Source organism: Panthera pardus, unplaced genomic scaffold (genome assembly GCF_024362965.1).
Source record: "Panthera pardus isolate Hobbes unplaced genomic scaffold, ASM2436296v1 HiC_scaffold_24, whole genome shotgun sequence".
Lineage (NCBI taxonomy): Eukaryota > Metazoa > Chordata > Mammalia > Carnivora > Felidae > Panthera > Panthera pardus.
Window position 1 is genome coordinate 91,556,917 of NW_026526810.1, and position 25,230 is coordinate 91,582,146.

Consider the following 25,230-nt stretch of genomic DNA (forward strand, 5'->3'; position numbering starts at 1 on the left):
AACTTAAAACAAAAAAACAGGAATTTCAAAGAAGTCTGTCCAACAATCTGTCTTTCCTTTTTCGTTTTTAATACTGGGTAATTTGTAACCAACACAAATAGGTCACTTGACTTTAATCGTGTATAATAATAGAGTTTTGCATTTTCAGAACTGATCTAGAGCCCAGTTCAAGGACTCATTATTCGTCTGGTGATCACAGAGAGAGATTAGTGTGTCGGGGTAGCAACCACAGAAGTGAAAGCCCCACCAGGAGGGGTGGTGTGGTGGAAAGAGAACGCAGCCTGAGAGTCAGGAGTCTGAGCTGTTTCCCGGATGACTGCCACCCATTTATTCCATCACCTAACGCATTTTACTGAGAGCCCTCTAGGAGGAATGCATTGAACTGGATACTTAGGAAACAAAGAAAAGGAAGACATATGCTGCCTACCCTCAAGTTATTTTTAGTGGGTGAGAAGCAGTAGAAAGAGAAACCCCGAATTATCAAACTGTTTGGACCATGAATTTCTCTGGCGTATTTAGTTCTTTGATTTGCTGCATGACCATCATCATTGCCACTCTACACTGGTAGGGTGCAGAGAACCTTAGTTCTCTCAGTAGTCCTATAAGAGAGGGCCTGTTACTGTCCCGTTTTATGCATGAGGACACCGAGTACTTGGGGACATCGGGTAGTGTGCCGGAGGTCACATAGCTGGTGAGCCCTGGGGGAACTGGTATTGGAGTCCAGATCAGCGTGACTCCAGAGCCTACGCTGCTACCCACCAGGTGACAATGTTCTCCAGGGCCTTCCACCTCTAATCTTGTCTCATCTGCCGTGTTGCTTAGAGTCAACTCTTTTCCCTCTCACCTACAGCTTATCTCTACCCACTTAGCCATCCTGACATTCTTTCCTGTGGTGTCGGAGAGTAAGGCTCACATCCTGCTGTCCAAGCTCATCCTGCCCCGCCTCTTCCTTCTTCTCTGGACTACATCCACTCATCTCCTTTCTCCTGGACCTCCGATCCATTATCGCTGCTCATTGCTTCCCCTCTGCCCACAGACATGCCGAAGGCTCACCTTTGCTAAAAAACCTTCAAACAAACAAAACACAACACAGACAAAAGCTTTCTATATCCTACACCTATTAGAAATGCTAACACGAAAAATACTGACAATACCAAGTGCTGGTGAGAATATGGAAAAATTGGATCACTCATAAATTGCTATTGAAAGCGCAAAATGGTATAGTCTTTTGGAAGATAGTTTGGTGTTTCTTATGAAACTACACATACACTTAACATACGATACAAATATGGCAAATATTTCAGAGAAATGTAAACTAATATCACAAAAATGTCTCCCGTACTTCTATACAATGTTCACAGCAGCTTTTATCCTTAATAACCCCAAACTAAAAACACCCCAAATGCCTTTACTTCTTTCAAAAGAAGTAAATGGCTGAACTAAGGGTGATATTCCCATATAACGCATGCTACCCCATAATAAAAAGAAACAAACTCTTGATAACTGCAACAACATTGATGGTCTCAAGGACATTAGACTGAGTGACAGAAGACAGTCTCTAAGTGTTAATACTATGTAATGGCATTCCTTTAATATTTTCAAAATGACAATTACAGTGATTCATGGTCACCAGAGGTTAGATAATTTGAGGGAGTCCTTTGTGGTGCTGGAACAGTTCTGTATTTGATTGCGGTGGTGATGGCACAAATCTATACTGATGGTAAAGTTGCACAGAACTGTTCATGCACACATAAGTGCATGTAAAAACTGTTGAAGGTCTATAGGTTTTAGCAATGTCAATTTCCTGGTTTTGATAATATATACGACAGCAAAGTAAGCTGTTACTATTGGGTGAAGCTGGGTGATGGACACGTAGAATCTCTCTGTTCTGTTTTTGCAACTTCCTGTGAATCTATAATGATTTCAAAAGACAAGGTAAAAAATAAATGCCTGTACTTTAAAATCAAGCAAGTAACAGAAGCTTCATTGCCTTATATTCAGTTCAGCCCTGCTAGGCCCCCATCCCAGGGCCACCACCCCATCGCCCACCTCTCTCCTCCCCTTCTCAGCTAGTGCGCCCAGAAGGTAATCTGCCCTCGCTGTCTCCACTTTCTCAAGCTCCCTTGGCTCTCCAGTCCACTGCCATCAGTCTTCTGCAGCCTCCCCATCACCAGACAGTGTGGAGAGTCCACACTCCTCCCCTTGCTGGGCCTCTCCGCTGCACTGAATGCATTGACTCCTTCCTTCTATTCATTTGGAGTCTATGACAAAGCACTTTCCTGCTCCCACTTACACTTCCCTGGCCATTTCTTCTCTGTCTCCCTTATGGATTTCTCTTTCCAATAGCTTCTCTTTTGCTACTTATCCCCTCAATGTCAATGGTAAAGGAATCAACACTGACCCACTCCTTGACCCTCTGCTTTTCTTCCTCTTCACTCCATGCCAGGACAAGGTCATCCACTGTCCTGGTTTTAACCACACTCATCTGGGGGCGCCTGGGTGGCTCAGTCGGTTAAGCGTCCGACTTCAGCTCAGGTCACGATCTCACGGTCCGTGAGTTCGAGCCCCGCATCGGGCTCTGGGCTGATGGCTCAGAGCCCAGAGCCTGCTTCCGATTCTGTGTCTCCCTCTCTCTCTGCCCCTCCCCCATTCATGCTCTGTCTCTCTCTGTCTCAAAAATAAATAAAAACGTTAAAAAAAAATTAACCACACTCATCTGTTGCTATCTCCCAAATAAATATTGCTGGCCCAGGCCCTTGATCAGGTTTTGGCTGCACCTGCCTGCTGGTCATCTCCAGCTGGATGTCCTCTGAGCACTTCAGATTCAACATGCACACGTCCTATTTTATCACCTTCCTTCCAAATCAGCTCTCCCTCTTGATCCCACATCTCCTTACTCTTGTAAGCTGGACACTTAGGGGTCTGCCCTGGTCCCTCACATTCAGTTGGTTGACGGGGTCCTCTTATATGGACCTTCTCAATGCTCCTCTCTGCCTTCACTACTGTCCTAGTTCAGGCCACATCATCTCCTGCTTGAGTTACTGCAATAGCATCCCGACTGGTTTCCCAGGACACAGGAATATCTTTCCTAAATCTGTCCTTCATCTTAGGGGAAGAGCAGCTTATTTGAAATATAAAGTGTCTTGGGGTGCCTGGGTGACTCGGTCGCTTAAGCATTTGACTCTTGATTTCGGCTCAAATCGTGATCTCATCATTCGTGAGATTGAGCCCCACATCGGGCCCTGTGCTGACAGCACAGGGCCTGCTTGGGATTCTCTCTCTCTCTCCCTCTCTCTCTGCCTCTTCCCTGCTCTCTCTCTCTCTCTTTCTTTCTCTCTCAAAATAAATAAACATGAAAAATGTTTAATTAAAAAATAGAATATAAACTGTCCTTATCAAACTCTTCGGTGGTTCAGTTCACCACTTAGAGCCAGAGGCCTAGCCTTTCCCTCTGGCACAAGAGGCCCTCTATCTAGCAAGTGCCTGTCGCAGGGGCTGCTTCCTCAGTGACTGTCTGCATTTCACTCTCTAGCACAACAATACTGCCTGTGCCCGTTGCTTGCATTTGCCATTCCTTACCTCCAGCCCACATGCTGTTGTGTCCAAGGAGAATGTGTTTCCTCATTCCAGCCCCTCTCCTCAGCCTAGGGACTAGGTAACTCCCACTCACTCGGCTTTGGTGATCATCTCTAACCTGCCCTCCTCACTCCCTCAGGTTTATGTTGCAATTATTTGTCTGTATGTCCGTACCATGTTCCCTCAAGATTTGATAGGAAAGATGATGACACCAGATTTAAGTGCAGGGCTTTGAATTACTTTAGGCAATGGGTATGTTCTCTTCTCTGCAAGTGAGATTTATGAGCTCCTGGGGGAGGTATTACAAATGCTTTGGGTTCCATAATATGCCTTTTGCCAGCTGGTGGAGTCTGAGGGAGGAGGAAGGACAAGGAAGGAAGATGGTGACCCTCTCAGCAGGGGGCTGCAGGGAGATGTGGCTGGTGGGAGGCGCAGGACCACTGCTGCCCAGGCCTGGGTGTATTCAGGTGAAATACAGGATAAAATAGACTTGTGTATCCCTGTACTGGCGTAACAACAACAATAAGTTCTATCTGGAGTGGCTGCTCAGCAGCAGAGAACATGTGGGAAAATGTAAAAACCATGTCCTTGCCATTATGGGAAAAGAGGTAAGGAACACATATCTTTATGGGAGTAGAAGAGGAATTCAGGAGTCTTGACGTCTCATCAAAGCTCAAGTAGACCCTCAGTCAGGGACAGGGAACCCTATAGCCCATATTGGAGTTAGGAGCTCTGACCAGCATATGAGCAGGGAGGGAGGCAACAAGACCAGGCGCAAACACCAACAAGACACATCCTCTCTTCTGCCAACCCTCCTGGGTCCCCCCAACGCAGCCTCCCTTCTCCCGTCGTCTCTCAGGCCTTAGCATGATCTCCTTCCATGCTCTTTGGTTTGTCCTGGCCATTTTTGAAAGTGAAGGGGGCAACTCTTTAAAATAAATGCATTTTCACCTGATTTGAAATATGCCTGGTTTCAGACTTCCTTCCACGGCTTCGCTAGCTTTTCTCATCTGAAAGGAGAGAGTTGTGTGCCATCTAGTGGTTGAGAGCTGCCACAGCAGCAATTATGCACCTGAAGAACATCCTTTGCAGTCCAGCACCAGGGCTACCTGGTGTAAAGCTCTTGAAAGGGTTGTGGCTCAGAGAGGCGGTAGCAATCAGAGAATGCTTCAGTAGAGAGACACTGGGAACTGAGCTGGTAATTAATGGCATTGGACAAGGGGCCAAAGGGATTTTTTTCCTGCGACTAATATGATTTTATCTCTAGGTGCCCTTTTCCCTAATTAATAAATGAATTCCGATTCATGGTGGTGTAAAAAAATGAACTTGCACAGTAACAAGCCAGACTGAGAGCTAAGACTCCTGATATCTGATTGCCCCTCTGCCACAGAGTAGCAAAGAAAACTAGCAGCAGAGGATAGTGGAAGGAGTATTGAACTGGGGCCAGGAGATTGCTACTCAAGATCTACCACTGTCTAGTCTGTTAAACCTTTACTGAGCACCTCCCCTGTGCCAGGTGCTGTCCAAGGTATTTTTCATGTTTCTTCCTCATAGCCAGCCACACAGGTAATGGGTCTAGAAGTGAGGAAACTGAGACTCAGCAAGAATGAGTGAGCTGTCCAAATCACAGACTCAGTGAGTGACGAGTCAGGATCTGATCTGAAGTCTGACTCCAAAGCATATGATCTTTGTTATTTATTTATTTGTTTGCTTGTTTATTTATTTATTTAATTGTTATACTTTTTTGTCATGTGAATGTGGGAGAGTTGGAGAGGGGGTGGCTCACACCTAGGCCAGATGGTTTGAATTTATTGTGCGCATTGATGATCGGGCAAGTGTGATTTCCACCTGAGTGCTACACATGCTATGCTGTTGCTTTTTAATCTCCTGTGTGTTCTCATTTCTCCTCGTCGGACTTGGTTTACAAAGGCATTTTAAGAGATTGAACTACCTCTGCTTCAAAAATCATGTTCTTTGATTTCTGAAGATAAAAGATACAGCCTGGAGAGAGAACACTGTCTGAGGGATTAATTGTAAAATCAGGTTCTTTACAGGGAGGACAAGATGCTGTACCCACCATCGATGTAGTACTTTTCCAAGCAAGGGCTGTCATTACAGGTTCTCACCTCTGTGACATGCTTGTTATTACTGCCTTCCTTTGACGCCGAAGGGAATTCAGCTACACTTGTTCAAGAAACTCGTTCGAGATCACATAACTATGACTCAAACATAGGCCTTTTCATTTTTTTATTTTTATTTTATTTATTCAAAAAATTTTTAATATTTATTCATTTTTGAGAGAGAATGAGGGTGAGAGGGAGCAGGGGAGGGGCAGAGAGAGAGGGAGACACAGAATCTGAAGCAGGCTGCAGGCTCCGAGCTGTCAGCACAGAGCCCAAGGCAGGACTCAAACTTACAAACCGCGAGATGATGACCTGAGCCCAAGTGTCACGCTTAACCAACTGAGCCACCCAGATGCCCAACATAGGCCTTTTTATTTTATTTTTTTTAATTTTTTTTTCAACGTTTTTTATTTATTTTTGGGACAGAGAGAGACAGAGCATGAACGGGGGAGGGGCAGAGAGAGAGGGAGACACAGAATCGGAAACAGGCTCCAGGCTCCGAGCCTTCAGCCCAGAGCCTGACGCGGGGCTCGAACTCACGGACCGCGAGATCGTGACCTGGCTGAAGTCGGACGCTTAACCGACTGCGCCACCCAGGCGCCCCAACATAGGCCTTTTTAAACGCAACTTTATTGAAGTGTAACTGAACTACAGCAAACTGCACATATTTAAAGTAAAATGTGGTAAGTTTTGATATGTATAAAATGGTGAAACCATCACAATAATCAGGATAATGAACATATCAGCCCCATAAATTCCCTCAGCCCTTTTAGACTTCCTTCCCCTGCCCCACCCCACCTTCCTGTCCACCCCTATGCTACCATCTCCAGGCAAACTTTGATCTGCCTTCCGTTACTATGGTTTTCATTTTATACAATTTTATATAAATAGAAACATACAGTGTGCACATTTTTTTTTGTCTGGCTTCATCTCACTTATCCTGAGATTCATTAATGTTGTGTGCATCAGTGGTTCATTTTTTTATAGTTGACATATATCCCTTTGTATGGATATACCACAATTTATCCATTCTTTGATGGAAATTTAGATTATTTCTATTTCGGGTTTATTATGAATAAAGCTGTTATAAACATTAATGTACAAGTCCTTGCCGTGGACATAGGCTTTCATTTCTTTTAGGTTAATAGCTAGAAATAGAATATCTGGGTTATATGATAGGTACATCATATAACTTTAAGAAATAAAGTTTAACTTTATTTAACTTTAACTAAAAAAACTTTAACTTTTAAGAAATAGCTAAACTGTTTTCCAAAGTGGTTATATGTTTTACATACCAGTAGTATATGAGAGTTCATTTATCCACATCTTTGCCAACACTTGCTATGGTCAGTCTTTTCCATTTTATATATTCTCACATGTAGTGAGATCTCGTTGTGGTCTTCCATTTCCTCCATGACTAATGACTTTAAGTATCTTTTCATGTGCTTATTAGCCATTCATACATCTTCTTTAGTGAAGTGTCTATTCAAATCCTTTGCCCATTTTAAAAATTAGGTTATTTGCTAATTATTGAGGTTTGAGGATTCTTTAAATATTTTGGGTATCAGATGTTTTTTTTCAGATACTTTTCTCACTCTGTAGATTGTCTTTTTGTTCTCTTCTTCATGTCTCTTGAAGAGTGGACCTTTTAAATTTTGATGAGGTCAAATTTATAAAATTTGTCTTTTATGGACCGTATTTTGTCTTTTATGGATCATATTTAAGAAGCCTGCCTAACCCCAGATCACAAAGATTCTTTTTTTTCTATGTGTTCTAGAAGTTCTATGATTTGAGCCTCTGATCCATTTGGGTTAATTTTTACATGATGTGAGAGTGTGCTGAATTTCTTATTTGTTTGTATGTTTGCAAATGCATAGCCAATTTTTTCAGCATCATTTATAGAAAAGACTGTCCTTTCTCTGTTGAGTTTTCTTTGCACCTTTTTTGATTGTCAATTGCATATCAGATATATGTAACCCCATTTCTCCAGTCTCCATTCCATCCCACTGATCTATTTGTTTATCTTTAGGCCAATACCATACTGTCTGATTACTACAGCTTTATGATAAGTCTTGAAATCAGGTTGTATAAGTCCTCCAAATTTGCTCTTCTTTTTCAAAGTTATTTTGACTATTCTTGTTGTTTTGCATTTCCATACGTATTTTAGAATCAGCTTTTTGATTTCTACGAGAAAAACATCTGAGATTTTATGTAGGATAGCACTGACTTTACATAGATTGTAAGACTCACTTCACTTTTTATCACGTCTCAAGAGTAACAATCGTTTGTTCCCCAGTGTTCAAATTTTTGAAGACCATTGTTTCTTTTTTTTTTTTTTTTTTTTTGGAGTTTTGTTTTATTTTGTTTTGCTTTTTGGTTGTTTCAGGCAGGAATTGTAAATGTAGTCCCTGTTGACTAGCAAACCAAGGCCTTTGAACCCAAATCCTGTGCTCTTTCCTTAAGAAGCCTGATGGAAGAGAAGTGGGTATAGTACCACCTTAAAACAAGCAAACAAGGGGTGCCTGGGTGGCTTAGTCGGTTAAGCATCCAACTTCAGCTCAGGTCATGATCTTGCGGTTTGTGGGTTCGAGTCCCATTTCAGGCTCTGTGCTGACAGCTCAGAGCCTGGAGCCTGCTTCAGATTCTGTGTATCCCTCTCTCTCTGTTCCTCCCCCTCTCGTGCTCTCTCTGTCTCTGTCTCTCTCTCTCTCTCTCAAAAAAACAAACATTAAAAAAAATTAAAAGAAAACAAGCAAACAAAATGATTTTATAAAAAGTTAAATTTTACTCCTGTTACTGCCTTGAGTAAATGCTTAAAACCCTGTCCCTAGCTCTCTGGTAAGACTGGGTTGTGACGCATCAATTTTTACATTCCCAAATTTTGATTCTCATACATTAAATCTATTATTTTCATTCAATTCTTTTTATGAAAAGTCACAAAAAACACCTGATATTTGGGCAATTTACTTATTTGGAGGAGATGCTGTTTCCTCTGCAATTCTGATAATTAAAATGATTTCCTAGTATAGAGCATTTAGTATAAAAAGAGGGACTCGTTTTTCTAATAAATCTCATCTTGTTCCAAAACACAAAGCAGAATCAAGAACTATGGAATATTGGCGGTTCTTTTTATTTATTTTTTTACATTTGTTTATTGTTGAGAGACACAGAGAGCACGAGCAGAGAGAGGGAGACACAGAATCTGACACAGGCTCCAGGCTCTGAACTGTCAACACAGAGCTTGACACGGAGCTCAAACCCATGAACCGCAAGATCATGACCTGAGCTGAAGTTGGATGCTTAACCGACTGAGCCACCCAGGCACCCCAAATATTGGTTGTTCTAAGCAGAAAACCTAATGATCTACTATATATACTTAGCTTTTGACTTCATTAACTTTTTGGAAGTGAAACTGTTGGGAAAGCTAATCTAATGCCATCCATTAAATAAGAAAAGTAGATCATTAAATGAATGTGGCTGGTGCCAAGGTGAACATAACAAAAAATATTTTATTACTCTCCATTATTTCAAAGTAGTCCTTTAATTAAGATTTCTTCCACCAGCAAAACTAATTTCATAAGTTTATACAGCTAGCAAATTTCAATTTGCACCTCCAGAAAGTAACCCTTTTGCATTGTAAGGAATTTATGTTTATTATCCAGGAAGGAAATGAGGCCAAGAGGCAAAGAGAGACAGCTCAGCGTGGTGGAGTGATGATTGTCCTGTCAGCCTACAGTGAACAGCCACATTTCCAATTCCTCAGACTAAATTTAGTCTTATCTACTTTTCACATCAACAGCTAGTCTAAGAAATATTGTTGGACATAGCAGGCTGGCTCTGGATTTTATCCCTCCTTGAATTTGTTGATAGAAGTAGAAGCCTGAATAGCAGTCTCATCCCACTTGCTGGTTTCCATGAAGATGGGGCAGCAGAAATTCAATAACTGTTCAGAATATTAATTTAAGCTTGAGCCTGACAGCCAATGATCACTGGAACATATAGTACTGACCCAGCTGCTCAGCTCTTTTAGAAATGACTTAATTACACAGTTGGAACAGCTGTTAGAGCCAGCCAAAGACACACAAGGAAAAAAAAAAAAAAACAGTTAAAAGGAGAAACAAGCCAGGATTAATGTGTTGTCTAACTCATTAAGACCTCCTGCTGTCATCCTTTGCCAAGCCACTGGGCCTTCACATTTTAGAAAATGGTCACATACCTCCAACTACCCTTATTAGTTCCCTTGATTTTGCAGAAATCATAACAACACCCAGGAGTCATTAGAAGCACCTGGAGCACGTAATCTGTTCCAAATGGGAAAAGCCTGCCCAAGAAGACCAGGGATGGTCCACAGAGCCTCAGCCCTTCCCTCCGGTGGTGTAAAATCTCCCCCTAGACTTGGCTACACAAGCCTGGGGTGCATCTCACTTGCCTTCCGTTCTCCCCCTCCCCCTGCCCCTTCTTTCTCTCATCTCCTCTCTTCTTCCCTCTTTACCATCTTTCTTTCTACCTTTCCTGGTTACCCTCTGGCTGCTGGATTGAGGCTGAAGATGGGGTGTCAGGAACATACATGTAGAGCTGCTGTTGATGCACTTGCTGGGCAATCTATATTCACCAGTCATTTATCCTTACCAAAACCTGGAAGGGAGGCATTTCCTCCCGTTACACGGGTAGAGGAATTGAGGCTAAGAGAGCTTCTCTAAGTCCTGAAGGCCATTATCCCGGTTACTAGGTGATCTCTTTCTGTTTCAAAACCAGTCTTCTCCAAGGTGCTGAGTCTGGGACTCTGCAAACCGCATTTCTGCTTCGTCATAGGTGCTCTGTTGGCATGCTGGCAGGAGACTGTAAGGCTGGGCAAGGGAGTAGGGACTGCTTCTTCCTGTTTGCTTCCTGGTATGGTCAGCCTCACCCCAGCTGTGGTTTTGACCTCAGCAGCAGTAACTTTCCACATTCCCAGACCAGCACCTCACAAATACCAGCAGTAGTGAATGGGCACCCCTTTCCCAGAGGTCTGGGTCCCAATTATAAAGGGCCCTGCTCTGAGCTTCGAGGTTCTGATACCCTCATCTTCTTTTTCTTGGTCCCCTAGCCCTAGGGAAAAAGCTGCTTCCTAAAGTCATTATCCCTCTGGTGCCTCAGTGTCCTCTTTTTTTTTTTTCCTTCTTTACCTTTTTGCATCTTCGATACCCATTTAACTAATAATTCTCTCCGTTAAATTCTTTTCTGTTAAAGTTACTTGTTTGGTTTCTGTTTTCCTAATACATAGACCACTGGTACTCAAAATCAAGTATGTCTGACTCCAAATCCAGGCCCTTGATCCCTACTCTGTGCTATTCTCACCTACCCCCTTTCGCTACTTGTGGCAAAAATACATTACTTTGATCAAACTTTACTCAGTCTCTTTCTCCTGTGCACCACCTTATAAAACCTGGTTTTAGCAAGAACCATGCTAAGTCAGTTTAACCAGAACCCTCCACCGTTCATAACTGATCAGGTTCCTCATGCTCCACTATCCCCCCAGCGGATATCTGATCACCCTGGCCTGTCTTCAGCAAGAACCTGGTTAGGTCATTTTAGCTGGACCCTCCCACCCTTACCCTGGATGTTTCGTCTCAGTAATTTTTCATCCACTGATCCCCACTGTGCTCCTTGGCTATAAATTCCCACTTGCCCATCCTGTGTTCAGAGTTGAGCCCAATCTCTCTCCCTGTGAAATTTCATCGCAGTGGTCTCCATATATTCATGATGTTCCTAAATAAAGTCTCTCATCATCTTCAACAAATATCATTAATTTTTTTTTCATCAACAGTGGCATTCAAAAAACACTCTGAATCAAGTATAATTAGAGATTCAAGTTATAGTCTTTGGGTGCATCCCTTGGAGTAGGTCCTAAACATTGTCATATTGATGACTGATGTTCCATCCACTGTTAAATGGTTTGGAAAGTACCTGGCATAACATAAGTGAATATAATAGCCTCAGCTAAATAATATGGAGCTCTGATTAATATGTTCCTAAAAAGATCACAGAATTAACACATTTGCAAGTCATAGCAGTAGTGGGAACTTACCAGCCACTGAGTTTCAACTGGAAATCTCATTTCTCTAAAAGCAGAACATACAGTATATTTTTGACCTTGTCTTGCTGATAATTTCATTTTGCAGAGGAAGAGAAAGAAACACAAGGAACTTCTTTCCTAGATTTAATTCTGACCTCTGAGAAAGAGCTGGTAATTGAAGCAGAAGTGTAGGAAGCTGGGGGCTGGAATCTTTCACATGGGGGGGAGGTTAAAATGCCTGGAAAAAACCATTCGGGGGACTGTGACATGAATCCTAAAGTCAGCACACAGCTTTCAGAAATTCAGAGGAAAGTACAATCTGATCCTATAAGCAGACAATCTGAAGGAGAAAACAGTATAAGAGGAATGACAGGACCTCAAAACTGAGAATCTGGGGGCGCCTGGGTGGCTTGGTCGGTTAAGCGTCCGACTTCGGCTCAGGTCATGATCTCACGGTCCGTGAGTTCAAGCCCCGCGTCGGGCTCTGTGCTGACCGCTCAGAGCCTGCAGCCTGTTTCAGATTCTGTGTCTCCCTCTCTCTCTGCCCCTCCCCTGTTCATGCTCTGTCTCTCTCTGTCTCAAAAATAAATATACGTTAAAAAAAAATTTAAAAAAAAAACTGAGAATCTGAGAACAGAAGAGGATGGCTCTTGATAAGGAGTGAAAGGGATCAGCCTCCAAAAATGGCAGTGTGCCTGTACAGAGAGCCGTTTAATGCACTTAATTTATCAAAGGGCTTGGCCAAAGATGAGAGAAGTGTACAGCAGATGGTGATGTATAGATGCCTCTTTGTTTCAGGTACTGTCTAGAAGTGAGCCATCCGAGTTGTTGCCTTCAAGATACTTGCACTCCCGGGGAGGAGAAAAAAATAAGCCAATAAATAAATAGTAAAACCATAAAAATATAAAGGATGACAGGTAAGCACAATAACATGTATGTGTGTGTTAGACCAATTGAAATTGACAATATTCTACCATTTTGACCTACAAGGATAGCCATTTTCTGTGGTATGACCATCTGTATTGTTGGGGTGGGGGGGAGTTGAGATTCTGCATAAGGTCATGAGAAAAGACTTCTCAGAGAAGGTGGCATATGAGCAGAGACCTGTATGCAAGGAGGGAGGGAGCCATGTAAAAATGGTGGGAAGAGTGTTCCAGACTTAGGGGAAAGCAAAGTTCAGGATTTTGAGGTGGGAATTCTGGGTGCATGTGTGAAGAAGTTCTGGATGTCCAGTGTGGATACAATAGAGGAACAGGGGCAAAAACAGTATGAGATAAGATGAATGTGGCAGCCAGATACAGATGACATAGGGCCTCATGTGACCCACGGGACATGACAAAGACTTTGAGTTTTATTCTGGGAGTCAAATGAGAAGCACTTAGAGGTTTGAGAACAGAGGTGATATGATGAAAGATCAGCCTGTTAAATGGTTTAACATTTAAACCTCCCTAGTGTGGTGAGGTGAGGTGAGACTGTAGAGGGGCCAGCATGGAAGCGGGTGGAGGGGCAGTCGGGTGAGGAAGGAGGTGATGGTGACAGGCAAGGCTGTTAGCACTGAAGGAGGTGAGAACGGGTAGACTTTAGGATGTAAAAGCGGCAGGATTTTACAGATTGAATTCGATGTAACAGTTGAGAATGAAAAGTTAAAGATGACAAGATTTTTGGCCTGAGCTACCCGTAAGTGCTGGAGCCATTTACTGAACCAGGAAGGACAGAAGAAGGTGAAAATTAATGTGGGTGGAAAAAGTAAAGAGTTTGATTTTAGATACATTCAATTTAACATTCTTCTTATATATCCATTTTGAGATAACTGTATAGAAGTTGAATAAACAAATCTAGAGTTTTAAGAATAGGACAAAATGGGATATATACACCTGGAAGTTATTAGCATAAAGATTTACTTAATGCATGGGACTGGTAGAAATCACCTAGGGAAAGTGAATAGGGCAGAGAAGAGATCTAAGAACAGTGGTCCAGGGGTGCCTGGGTGGCTCAGTGAGTTAAGCGGCCGACGTTGGCTCAGGTCATGATCTCTCGGTCTGTGAGTTTGAGCCCCACGTCGGGCTCTGTGCTGACAGATCAGAGCCTGGGGCCTGTTTCAGATTCTGTGTTTCCCTTTCTCTGACCCTCCCCCGTTCATGCTCTGTCTCTCTCTGTCTCAAAAATAAATAAACATTAAAAAAAATTAAAAAAAAAAAAGAACAGTGGTCAGGGCACCTTACCTCTTAGAGACTGTGAGGAATGGGATCTAGCACAGAAGACTCAGGAGTGGCTGTCAGTGAGGACAGAGTTGAAACATACACATGATCACTGTTAAGTCCCAGTCCTTGCCACAGTCCTGTTTGGAGGACAGATCTTTGAGAATATACAGGAGAAGCTAGAGAAGGATGCACAGGAGAATCCTCAGGCACCATATGAGGGCAAAACTCCAGAAGCTCCCTCCCTCCCATGAGAACGAACCTCTGTGTCACCTCCATCTCTTCCATCACCTCTTCCTAACCCTAAGTGACAAAAGTCACTTCTACAGACCATGTATTTCAGGTATAAAAGCCCCTCTTGCCTTTCTGATGGTCACAACAATTATACCTCACAAATCCCAGTCAAAACGTAATCATTTTCTAGAAGCCCTTCAGAGAGGAACTTCCTGCTGAGGGTGTGAAAAATCTGGGTAGAAGGAAACCCGGAGGAATCCTCAGACATGTACTGGCAAAAATACTAAAAGGCTAAATATGAAATTAATGGGAAGACTAGACAAGGGAAAAAAGAGGAGAATCCAATGAGATTATCAAAGATGAAGTAAATTGCAAATGGATTCATTCTGGGCAGTGCTGTTTGGAGACCACTTCTAGAATACACTTACAAGCCTACAGAAAAGGCTTCTAGAAGGGGCCAGGTCTCCATCACCTAGGACAGTGGGTAACCAGGACTTGCTGAGCAATGCCCCTCTGGCTACAGAGCTAGGGAGAGATACCTGCCCACCCCCACTTCCCTCAAGTAGTCAGAAGAGTAAGAGACTCCCAGCAAGTGAGGAGCCAGGTAGGCATATACCATTCAGAACTGCCTTCCGAGTCCACCAGTTGCGAATCAAACTTTTTCTTCTGAATATCTCTGTGAACAGATAAAAATACAAATGCTTGGGGCGCCTGGGTGGCTCAGTCGGTTGAGCATCCGACATCAGCTCAGGTCATGGTCTCACGGTCTGTGAGTTCGAGCCCCGCGTCAGGCTCTGTGCTGACAGCTCAGAGCCTGGAGCCTGTTTCAGATTCTGTCTCTCCCTCTCTCTCTGACCCTCCCCCATTCATGCGCGCTCTCTCTCTCTCTCTCTCTGTCAAAAATAAACAAACATTACAAACATTAAAAAAAATACAAATGCTCATCTTGAGGTCACATGATTTTTACACAAGGTTTTCAGAGGTATGGCTTTAAAATGTAGTGTTCACCTCGTGAACTGCTGTGGGGGAATGTAAAATGATGCGGCCACTGTGGAAAACTCACGGCAGTTTCCCATAAAAAGAAAGCATAGAATCACCACGCGATCGATTATTCCACCTCTGGGATTCCCTTACTTCTTTCAAAGACGTGAAGGCAGAGAATCCGACATATATTGACATTCATGTTCATGATGACATTATTTACAATAGCCGGAAGGCAGAGCAATCTCAAGGTCTAGCCACGGCCATTCAGCGGAATATCATTCAGCGTAAAAAAAGAGGGAAATGTTGGCACAAGCTACAACATGGACGAAATGTGAAGGCATTATGCTAAGTGAATTAAGCCAGTCACAAAAAGACAAACGTTGTATGATTCTACTTAACTCGAGGTACCTAGAGTAGTCGAATTCATAGAGACAGGAAATAGGAAGCTGGCTGCCAGGTGCTGGGGGAAGGAGGTAATGGGGAGTTCTTTGATGGGAACAGAGGTTCAGTTTGCTAAGGTGAAAAAGGTCTGGAGATGCATGATGTGAATATACTTAATGTCATTGACTTGAACACTTAAAAACAGGTAAGATGGTAAAAAGAAAATTAGTGTTCAAAGAGTATAAGGTTAAAAGGTGATTATTCATTAGGTAAATGTGTCTCAAAAGAATTATCAAAATTGCTTAGTTGGAGCAAAAATTTTATTGTTAGTATTAGAGAACCGATCTTTTAAAAATGTGTAGGAGCATGTGTATGCAAAACTTGGCATATATATGTCAGCGTATAATAATTTTGTATGACTCGCCCTCCAGATTCTATTTCTTCTCTTCGTGTATGTGAGCGCTATAAATTCATCATTGAAAAATTACAGATCTCGGTGTAATTCTGATAGCTGGGGGATAGTGTATTTTCAGGTGTGCTGGAGGAAAAAAAACTGGACTTCAAATGATTAAGCCAAAGTGATTGCATTAATTAACTTATATCCTTAATCACTAATTTCATTTTTTTATATTTCCCCTGACTTTTGGGGCAGGAATAGTCTTTGTCTCAAAAGCAGACTTTAGTGACCTAACAGTTTGAAAAGCAACCAGAGATAACAAGGCAAAGATATTTAAATGGAAATTTACCAGCGATCGTTAGTTAACTGAAAGTGTTTATGATTTTGTCCTGAGGTCAGTGCTTTCCCTGCTAAGCTACAGTGTGGGCAGGGAAGAGTGACAACTTTGTTTCCCTTTTTTGTTGTTGTTTTATGAAACTACTGATTAGAAATTAAAAGATGGTAATTAGAAATTTAATTAGAAATTAGATAAAAGATGGTAAAAAACAAATACTCTAACAATTTAAAAAATCTCATATATTTCAGTTCAGGGATTTGCTTTAAAAGATTTTTTTAATTGAGATATAATTGATATATAATATTGTATTAGTTTAAGGTGTATCAATTGGTCAACATAGTGACCAATATACGTAGATATAGTGAGGTGATCACCACGATAAGTTTAATTAACATCCATCACCACACAGTTACAGATATTTTTTTTCTTTTGATTCCTTAACAACCCTGAATACATAATACAGTATTGTCAGCTATAGTCACCAGGCTGTACATCACATCCTCAGAACTTACTTGTTTTATAATTGGAAGTTTGTAACTTTTGACCTCCTCACCGGTGTTTTCCCTCACCCTCTGCCTCTGGCCACCACCAGCCTGTTCTCTGTATCTACTGAGTTTGGCTTTTCTTTTTAGCTCCCGTGTTATCAGTGAGATCGTACAGTATTTGTCTTTCTCTGTCTTATTTCACTTATGTTCATCTGTGTTGTTGCAAATGACAGGATTTCCTCCTTTTTCATGGCTAACTATTATATTGTGTATCTATACACCACATCTTCTTTATCCATTCATCCATTGGTGGACATTTAGGTTGTTTCCATGTCTTGGCTATTGTTGATAATGCTGCAGTGAGTGTGAGGGGGAAGATACCTCTTTAAGATACTGATTTCATTTCCTTTGGATATATGCCCAAAAGTGGAATTTCTGAATCATATGGTAACTTCTATTTTTGACTTTTCTGAGGAACCTCTATGCTGTTTTCCACAGTGGCTGCACCAGTTTGCATTCCCACCAACTGTGCAGAAGGGTTCCCTTTTCTCTACATTCTCACCAACACTTGTTACTTTTTGTCTTGTCTTATAATAGTTATTCTAGGGGCGCCTGGGTGGCTCAGTCGGTTAAGTGTCCGACTTGGGCTCAGGTCATGATTTCACGGTCCGTGAGTTTGAGCCCCACGTCGGGCTCTGTGCTGACAGCTCAGAGCCTGGAGCCTGTTTCAGATTCTGTGTCTCCCTCTCTTTGACCCTCCCCCGTTCATGCTCTGTCTCTCTCTCTGTCTCAAAAATAAATAAACGTTAAAAAAAATAAATAATAGTTATTCTAACAGGTGTGAGGTGGTATCTAATTGTGGTTTGTATTTCCCTGATGATGAGTGATGGTAAGCACTTTTTCATGTATCTGTTGGCCATCTGGATGTCTTCTTTGCAAAAATGTTTATTCAGGTCCTTTGCCTATTTTCTAATTAAATTGTGTGTTTTCTGTTGAGTCATATGAGTTCTTTATATATTTTGGATGTTAACCCCTTATCAGATATGTAGTTTGCAAATATTTTCTCCCTTCCATAGGTTGCCCTTTCATTTTGCTGATGGTTTTCATTGCTCTAAAGAAGCTGTTTAGTTTGATGTAATCCCACTTGTTTGTTTTAGTTTTCACATCCAAAAAATTGTGCAAATACTGAGATCAAGGAGCTTATCCCCTATGTTTTCTTTATGGAGTTTTATGGTTTCAGGTCTTAAGTTCAAGTCTTTAGTCCATTTTGAGTTGAATTTTGTGTATGATGTTAGACAGTGGTCCAGTTTCTCTGTTTTGCATGTAGGTATCCAGTTTTCCCAGCACTATTTATTGAAGAGACCATCCTTTCTCATCCTTTGTCATAAATCAATTGACCATATATGTGTGATTTTTATTTCTGGGTCGCTATGAGGGACTTTTTAAAGATTTTTTTAATGTTTATTTATTTTTGAGAGAGAGAGTGTGAGTGGGGGAAGGGGCAGAGAGAGAGGGAGACACAGAATCCAAAGCAGACTCTCTGAGCTGTCAGCACAGAGCCTGATGTGGGGCTTGAACTCATGAACGATGAGATCATGACCTGAACTGAAGTCAGATGCTTAACCAACTGAGCCACCCAGGCGCCCCTCTATGAGGGATTTTTAAAGATAAGTCCAGGGACGCCTGATTGGCTCAGTCGGTTAAGCATCCAACTCTTGATCTTGGCTCAGGCATGATCTCATGGTTTGTGAGATTGAGCCCCATGTTGGGCTCTGCATTGACAGCATGGAGCCTGCTGGGAATTCTCTCTCTCACCCTCTCTCACCCTCCTTCACTCACACACACACTCTGTCTCTCAAAATAAAATAACATTTTTTAAAAACTTTTTAAAAAGATAAGTCCATGTGAAATTGGGAATACATTTCTACTGGCAAAGTTTATTGATGATAACTGTATAATGTACAATTCCCACAGAATGTAAAATTGGGGGGATTCTAGGCACAGTATATTATCATGATGCAGAAAACAGATACTTATATCAAAACAGTATAGTTGTTCTCTGTTGAACCTTATACAAAATATCAGAGACTAAAAAAATATGGCTCAAAATGATGTGCCAAATATTGATAAAATTGAACTAATATAATATGAAGGTGGAATTTTAACTGAAATGTGCTTTAATTTATCTCCACGTGTATTTTTTTTTTGTAATCAATTATTATGAACTCAGATTACCTTGTGAAAGCTTAAGTAGAAATCATTCTATGCAAGCTTTCTAAGAAAGTGATCTTGTATTCTGTAATCTTTTATGCATTTCACCAAAAATACTTGATATGCATTTTAATCACATTTTATTAATCAAACTAAAGATTTATCAGAAAGCCCTCAATACTACAGATTTCTTTGGCGCTGGTTTGGCCTAAAGTTGAAACACCTTCCAGAAACCCAACCTTGGGAGTGGGACTTCTCTTGTCTACTAGGCTCTACTTCTACATTTCCAGTTTTTGAACAAATGAAGTCCTTTATATCTTTAGTATGCTAACAACTGATCAGTAAAATACATTAAAATGCTCCTAAGGAAAAAGGAACAAAGAGTGAATTAGCACAGGCTTAAAAATGAAATGAAAGAACATTACCTTAAAAATTCAAATATTATAATGACCCCCCCAGGGTAAGAGGAGGGAGAAGGTCTTTACACAGCAAGGGGAATAAAATAGAAGTGGGAGGAGAATACCATAAGATTTAAAAAAAAATTTTTTTTAACGTTTATTTATTTTTGAGACAGAGACAGAGCATGAACAGGGGAGGAGCAGAGAGAGGGAGAGACAGAATCTGAAACAGGCTCCAGGCTCTGAGCTGTCAGCACAGAGCCCAACGCGGGGCTCGAACTCACGGACCGTGAGATCATGACCTGAGCCGAAGTCGGACGCTTAACCGACCAAGCCACCCAGGCGCCCCCCATAAGATTTTTTAAATAAAGCATAGGGAATTAACATCTCACGAAAGCTGATATCCAAATGACCGACCAACATATGAAAAGGTGTTCGGTCGCATTCATCATATGGAAAATGCAAATTGAAACCAATTGCAATACCACTGCATACACACCAGTGTGGCTGGAAAGAAAAGAGGTGGAAAATATCAAGTGTTGGTGACATTGTAGAGCCAATGGAACCCTTTTACACTAATGACAGGTGTATAAATTGGCACAACCACTTTGGAGACCTGTTTGGCATTATATACTGAAGTTAAACATGTGCGTATTTATGACCCCAAAATTCCACTCTTAGGAACCAACAGCAATGCTTACGTGTGTGACATATGTTCACCAGAAGACATTTACAAGAATGTTTATAACGGTACTATTTCAAATAGCCCCCAAATGAAAACTCAATGCACAAATGTTCAACAGTAAGGCGGAGAAAGTGTGGTATGTTCGCACACCATTCACATGCCGAATCGCAGTAACAATGAGGGTTCTAACTAACACACAACAGTGTGCATGGATCTCACGAATACACTGTTGGGTGAAAGAAACCAGATACAAATGAACACATACTGTGTGCTTTCACTTATTCATATTATCAAAACTGGTAAAACTAGCCTATGCTGTTAGAAGTTACAAAGGTGACTTGGTTGAGAGGTGGGGTAGTAATTGAAAGGGAATGCAAGGGGATTTCTGGTTGCTAGTCTTGGTTAGCATCTCAGTTTAGGTGCTAGTTATACAGGTGTGATCAGGTTTTTAGAATCCATCAAGTAGCACGCTTAAGATGTGTGCACTTTCCGGTACGTATGTTGTGTTTCAAAAAAGTTTTTTAAAATAAGGAAGGAATGAGGGACACCTGGCTGGCTTAGTTGGGAGAGCATGTGACTTTTGCTTTTTTAATGTTTATTTATTTTTGAAAGAGAGAACATGCCTAAGAGTGGGGGAGAGACAGAGAGAGAGGGAGACAGAGGATTCTAAGCAGGCTCCTCACTGACATGCTCAAGCTCACCATGAAACCACGACCTGGGCCGAAGTCGAAGTCGGATGCTAAAGGGACTGAGCCCCCCAGGAGCCCTTGAGCATGAGATTCTTGATCTCCAGGTTGTAAGTTTAAGCCCCACACTGGGTGCAGAGATTACTTAAAATTTAAAAATCTTAAAAAAATAAAATAAAGGAAATTGGGACACCTGGGTTGGCTCAGTCAGTTCAGTGTCTTGACTTCAGCTCAGGTCCATGATCTCACAGCTGGTGGGTTCAAGCCCATGTCGGGCTGTGTGCTGACAGCTCAGAGACTGGAGCCTTCTTCAGATTCTGTGTCTCCCTCTCTCTCTGCCCCTCCCCTGCTCATGCTCTCTCTCTGCCTCTCAGAAATAAATAAAATAACTTTTAAAAATTAAAAATAAACATTAAAAAAGGAAATAAGTAAGTATATAAGTAAAATAAGGAGGGAATGAAAATGACACTATTAACAGGGAAGTATAAAAATGGGTTCCACGACAGGACCTCTACTTGTCATGCTAGGAGCAGCACGCCCTTAAGATTCCCTTGAGGAATGGTCCTCTTGAGAGAGGTTGGGTTTTACTTTTCTCTTCTTTTCTTTTCTTTTTTTTTTTTATTTTTTGTTTATTTTTTAAAAAAAATTTTTTAACGTTTATTTATTTTTGAGACAGAGAGAGACAGGGCATAAACAGGGGAGGGGCAGAGAGAGAGGGAGACACAGAATGGGAAGCAGGGTCCAGGCTCTGAGCCATCAGCCCAGAGCCCGATGCAGGGCTGGAACTCACGGACCGCGAGATCATGACCTGAGCTGAAGTCGGACACTAAACCGACTGAGCCACCCAGGCGCCCCTAATGTTTATTTATTTTTGAGAGAGAGACAGAGCACAAGCAGGGAAGGGACAGAGAGAGGGAGACACAGAATCCGAAGCAGGCTCCAGGCTCTGAGCTGTCAGCACAGAGCCCAACTCAAGGCTTGAACCCACGAACCATGAGATCATGACCTGAGCCAAAGTCGGACACAACCAACTGAGCCACCCAGGCGCCCCTTGACTTTCTTTTCTGACAGCTGGTGCTACTCTCTGATAGTATCAACCAGCACATCACAGACTTTGCATTATTTGGAATCAGCTCACAGATTTTTAACTAAGGGTTGAGAAGGAAGGAAGAAAGAAGAAGAAGAAAAACAAATCATGGCCATGACGCTTTCCCATGACGTTTCCACGTGTGTATTCTGTTTGTAAATCACATTAATCACCCTAAAACCTAAAATATAGCCGCTAGAGCACCATAAATGCTTTTACATGGGGAGTGGGGATATGCGCTGTTCTTTGCAGCACTGTAATGCAAATACAGGATTGGGGGGTGATCATAAAGAACACAAAATGTCAAATTTGATAGGGATATATATATACACACACACATATAATGTGTATATATCATGTGTGTATATATCATATATGTATATATATAGGAATATACATATATATATAGGGATATATATATACACACATATATAGGGATATATATTTGTGTATATATCATGTGTGTATATATCATGTATGTATATATCATGTGTATATATATGCATGAGTATGCACAAAATGGTAGGAAACTTACCGATATTTATAATAAGATATTCAAAAACAAAAGGCAGGAACTTAAGCAGGTAAACTGAAAACATCAACATGAGCTAATGCTTTACGGAAAGGTTTCTCAACCTCAACACTATTGACACTTGGCATCAAATAATTCTTTGGTGGTGGTGGCTGTCCTGCGTGTTATAGGAAATGTAGCAGCATCCCTGGCTATCTAGTGTGTAGACACTAGATGCCAGTACCAAGTCTCCTCTCCCCAGTCATGACAAGTAAAAATGGCCCCGAACTTTGCCAAATGCCTTGTGGGGGACAAATTTTCCCAGGTTGAGACCCATGCTTTATGGATCATTGTATCTTTGGTTCTGCCATTCCTACTTCCAAAAGTCACAGTAATGTCTGGAGTGCAACATAGACTCCATGTTCTGACCCATCTCACTATTTTCCATGAAAAGGAGCCAGAGTTCCTTGGTGGATATTGGACCCAGTCTTAGAGAAAAAGCAAGATAGGCTGAAAACATTCTGATACTGTCAGAAAGTAAGAACACTTTTAGAAAGTTCTTCTAGATTAGTGTTAAAAGAGGATTCCCACTGTTAAGGTAGAGAAAAACTAAACAAATTTATAAAGATAATTAATAGTAATAATAGAGTCCACTGGGATAAGTTATGTCTATCAAAAGCATTATGATATAAAAATGGGTCATAAAATGAATATATAAGGAAGTTTGTAGTAAACACAACAGTTTACAGTATTGTTACAAACCCTTCTGTGCCCTCCCCAAAGCTGTTTATTAATCTATTTAAAGTAATACAATTTCCGTTCTAATTTTAGATAACACCTAATATACTAATCACAACTGATAAATAGAAATAGGAAGGAAACCATTTTTAGGATTGCTTATACAAATCTTACAATTTCAGAGTTGCTTGTAAGTCTTAAGTAAGTCGTTACTAGGACATATATTAATCATTTAGAATAGAAGCCGTTTTGGGGCACCTGGGTGGCTCATTCGGTTAAGCACCTGACTCTTGATTTTGGCTCAGGTCATGACCTCATGCTTCCTGAGACTGAGCCCTGCAGAGGGTTCTGCACTGATGACGTGGAGCCTGCTTGAGATTTTCTCTCTCTCCTTCTCTCTCAACCCCTCCCCTGAGCTCTCTCTCTCTCTCTCTCTCAAAACAAACATCAGAATAGAAGCTGGTTTGCTTTGGTCGGTTATAGTTCTGTCCAGCATCAGTGTTGGAGTAGGAGACCCCTGGATTTCCTAATGGATGACCTTAAGGATGAACCCGTCCTAACAAAAGGTGACCAGGAGATTGTCTGGAGGAGCTAAATGGGAGCGTAAGGCTAACCCTTACTGTCACAGAGTTGTTCTACTAACCCTGCCACACCAGGGGATACTGTCAATGGTGAAGCTATTCAAGAGCATGTGTATGAAGGCCAGCTGTTAATGAAGCTAGCTTAACTTCAACTTCAGAAAGAGGTGAATGCCTATTAATTGAGAAATAAATAGAATTCAGCTAACTCATTTCCAAGTTGGGGGGGGGGGGGGGGAAGGAGGCCTGAACACAAGAGTGAGCACACACTCCACAAACCAACCGTCCCTCATTTCCACGATTCCCCCAGCTTCTGCCCCTGGGCATCCCCTCCATTTCCCTGCTTCTAAGACAAGGAGGAAGAAGACAACAACAACAACAACAAAAAACATTGCAAGGACCTTTTTGGGTTTAGGCCAGACTTCCTGGGACAATCTGTCATGACCAGAGGGCTATAACATGCTTTCTGAAATGGGTTTTTGATAGAGTGTGCTGTTACATAGTAAATGATATTAAGGGTTAGCCATGACTACCCTGTGAACATTCATTCGATTTTCCTTTGGGAAATAAATTCACATCTATAATCACATATTTTGGTAAAATGACCTAGTCTTCAGTGCCAGGGGATACCTTCCATTTCCTGTGGCCATAGTGATTAGTTCAGGGATGAGTGTGTGATCCAATTCAGATCAGTGAGACAGAGAAAATGCCAGGATTTGTAGAGAAAAGGACCAGAAAATGGTGGCACAGTGTGAGGGGGCGAGGTTCTCAGGCCAGAAACAGCCATGAAGCCATTTTGCTGCCATTAAGGGAACGGACCTGACGATAAAGGAACAGCCAAAAGGTGTAAAAACCTGAGACTCGGAGTTTGAGTCTCGGGCTCTTAGTGTACCCAGAGCCAGGGCTAAATCCAACTATTCAGTTCTGGAAATGAATTCTCTCCATGTTCTTTTAAAAATGGAAGCCAGTATGTGAAGAGTTTTCAATGACTTGCAACATAAAGTATCTTAACAAATATGGTATGTTCCCCAAATCTTTAGAAAACACACAAAACATGAAAACCAACCCTGCCATCACCTCTGTAGAGGGACCCTAGGAGTCTAGGTTAGGAGAAGGCTTCCTTTCCATTGTGTATGCAAATGAACTGCTTTTATTTTCTCTTTGCTTTTAACTGTGTGTGTCTTCTTCAGTGAAAAAAAAAAAGTAGCTGAAGTTTTTAATAAACATGTCTTAAATCTGTGGTTGTCAAATGTAGGGCAGTTGCATCCAAATCACTCCAAGAGCTAGTTCAGACCACAGGTTTTCCCTTGGAGCGTCTGATTCAGTGGGTCTGGGACAAGACCCAAGAACCTGTATGTTTTCCATTTCTCCCACTGATTCCGATGGCCAGTCAAGTAAGGACATTATTCAAATTTGTGGTTCTCAGCCCTGGCTGCACATTGGGATAGCCTGGGAGAATTTCCAGAAGTACCCATGTGCGAGTGCTGCCCCAGAACCAGAAGAATCAGGGAAGATTCTCTGGGGATGGTATCATATAAAGCTCCCTAGGCTAAACCTTTAAAAATC

At 41.7% G+C, this 25,230-nt stretch overlaps 2 long non-coding RNA genes across 2 annotated transcripts in view; one reads left to right on the plus strand and one right to left on the minus strand.

The window, feature by feature from the left end:
- LOC128773013 (uncharacterized) overlaps nt 1-25,230 on the minus strand; it is a 45,690-nt gene that overhangs the window by 9,270 nt on the left and 11,190 nt on the right. The gene's annotated exons all lie outside the window — the stretch shown is intronic.
- Nucleotides 1-25,230, plus strand: part of LOC109268481 (uncharacterized) — a 70,752-nt gene that overhangs the window by 981 nt on the left and 44,541 nt on the right. Inside the window, exon 3 of the long non-coding RNA XR_002080676.2 lies at nt 12,553-12,671. This is a non-coding gene — a long non-coding RNA (uncharacterized LOC109268481). The remainder of the gene's footprint in view (nt 1-12,552; nt 12,672-25,230) is intronic.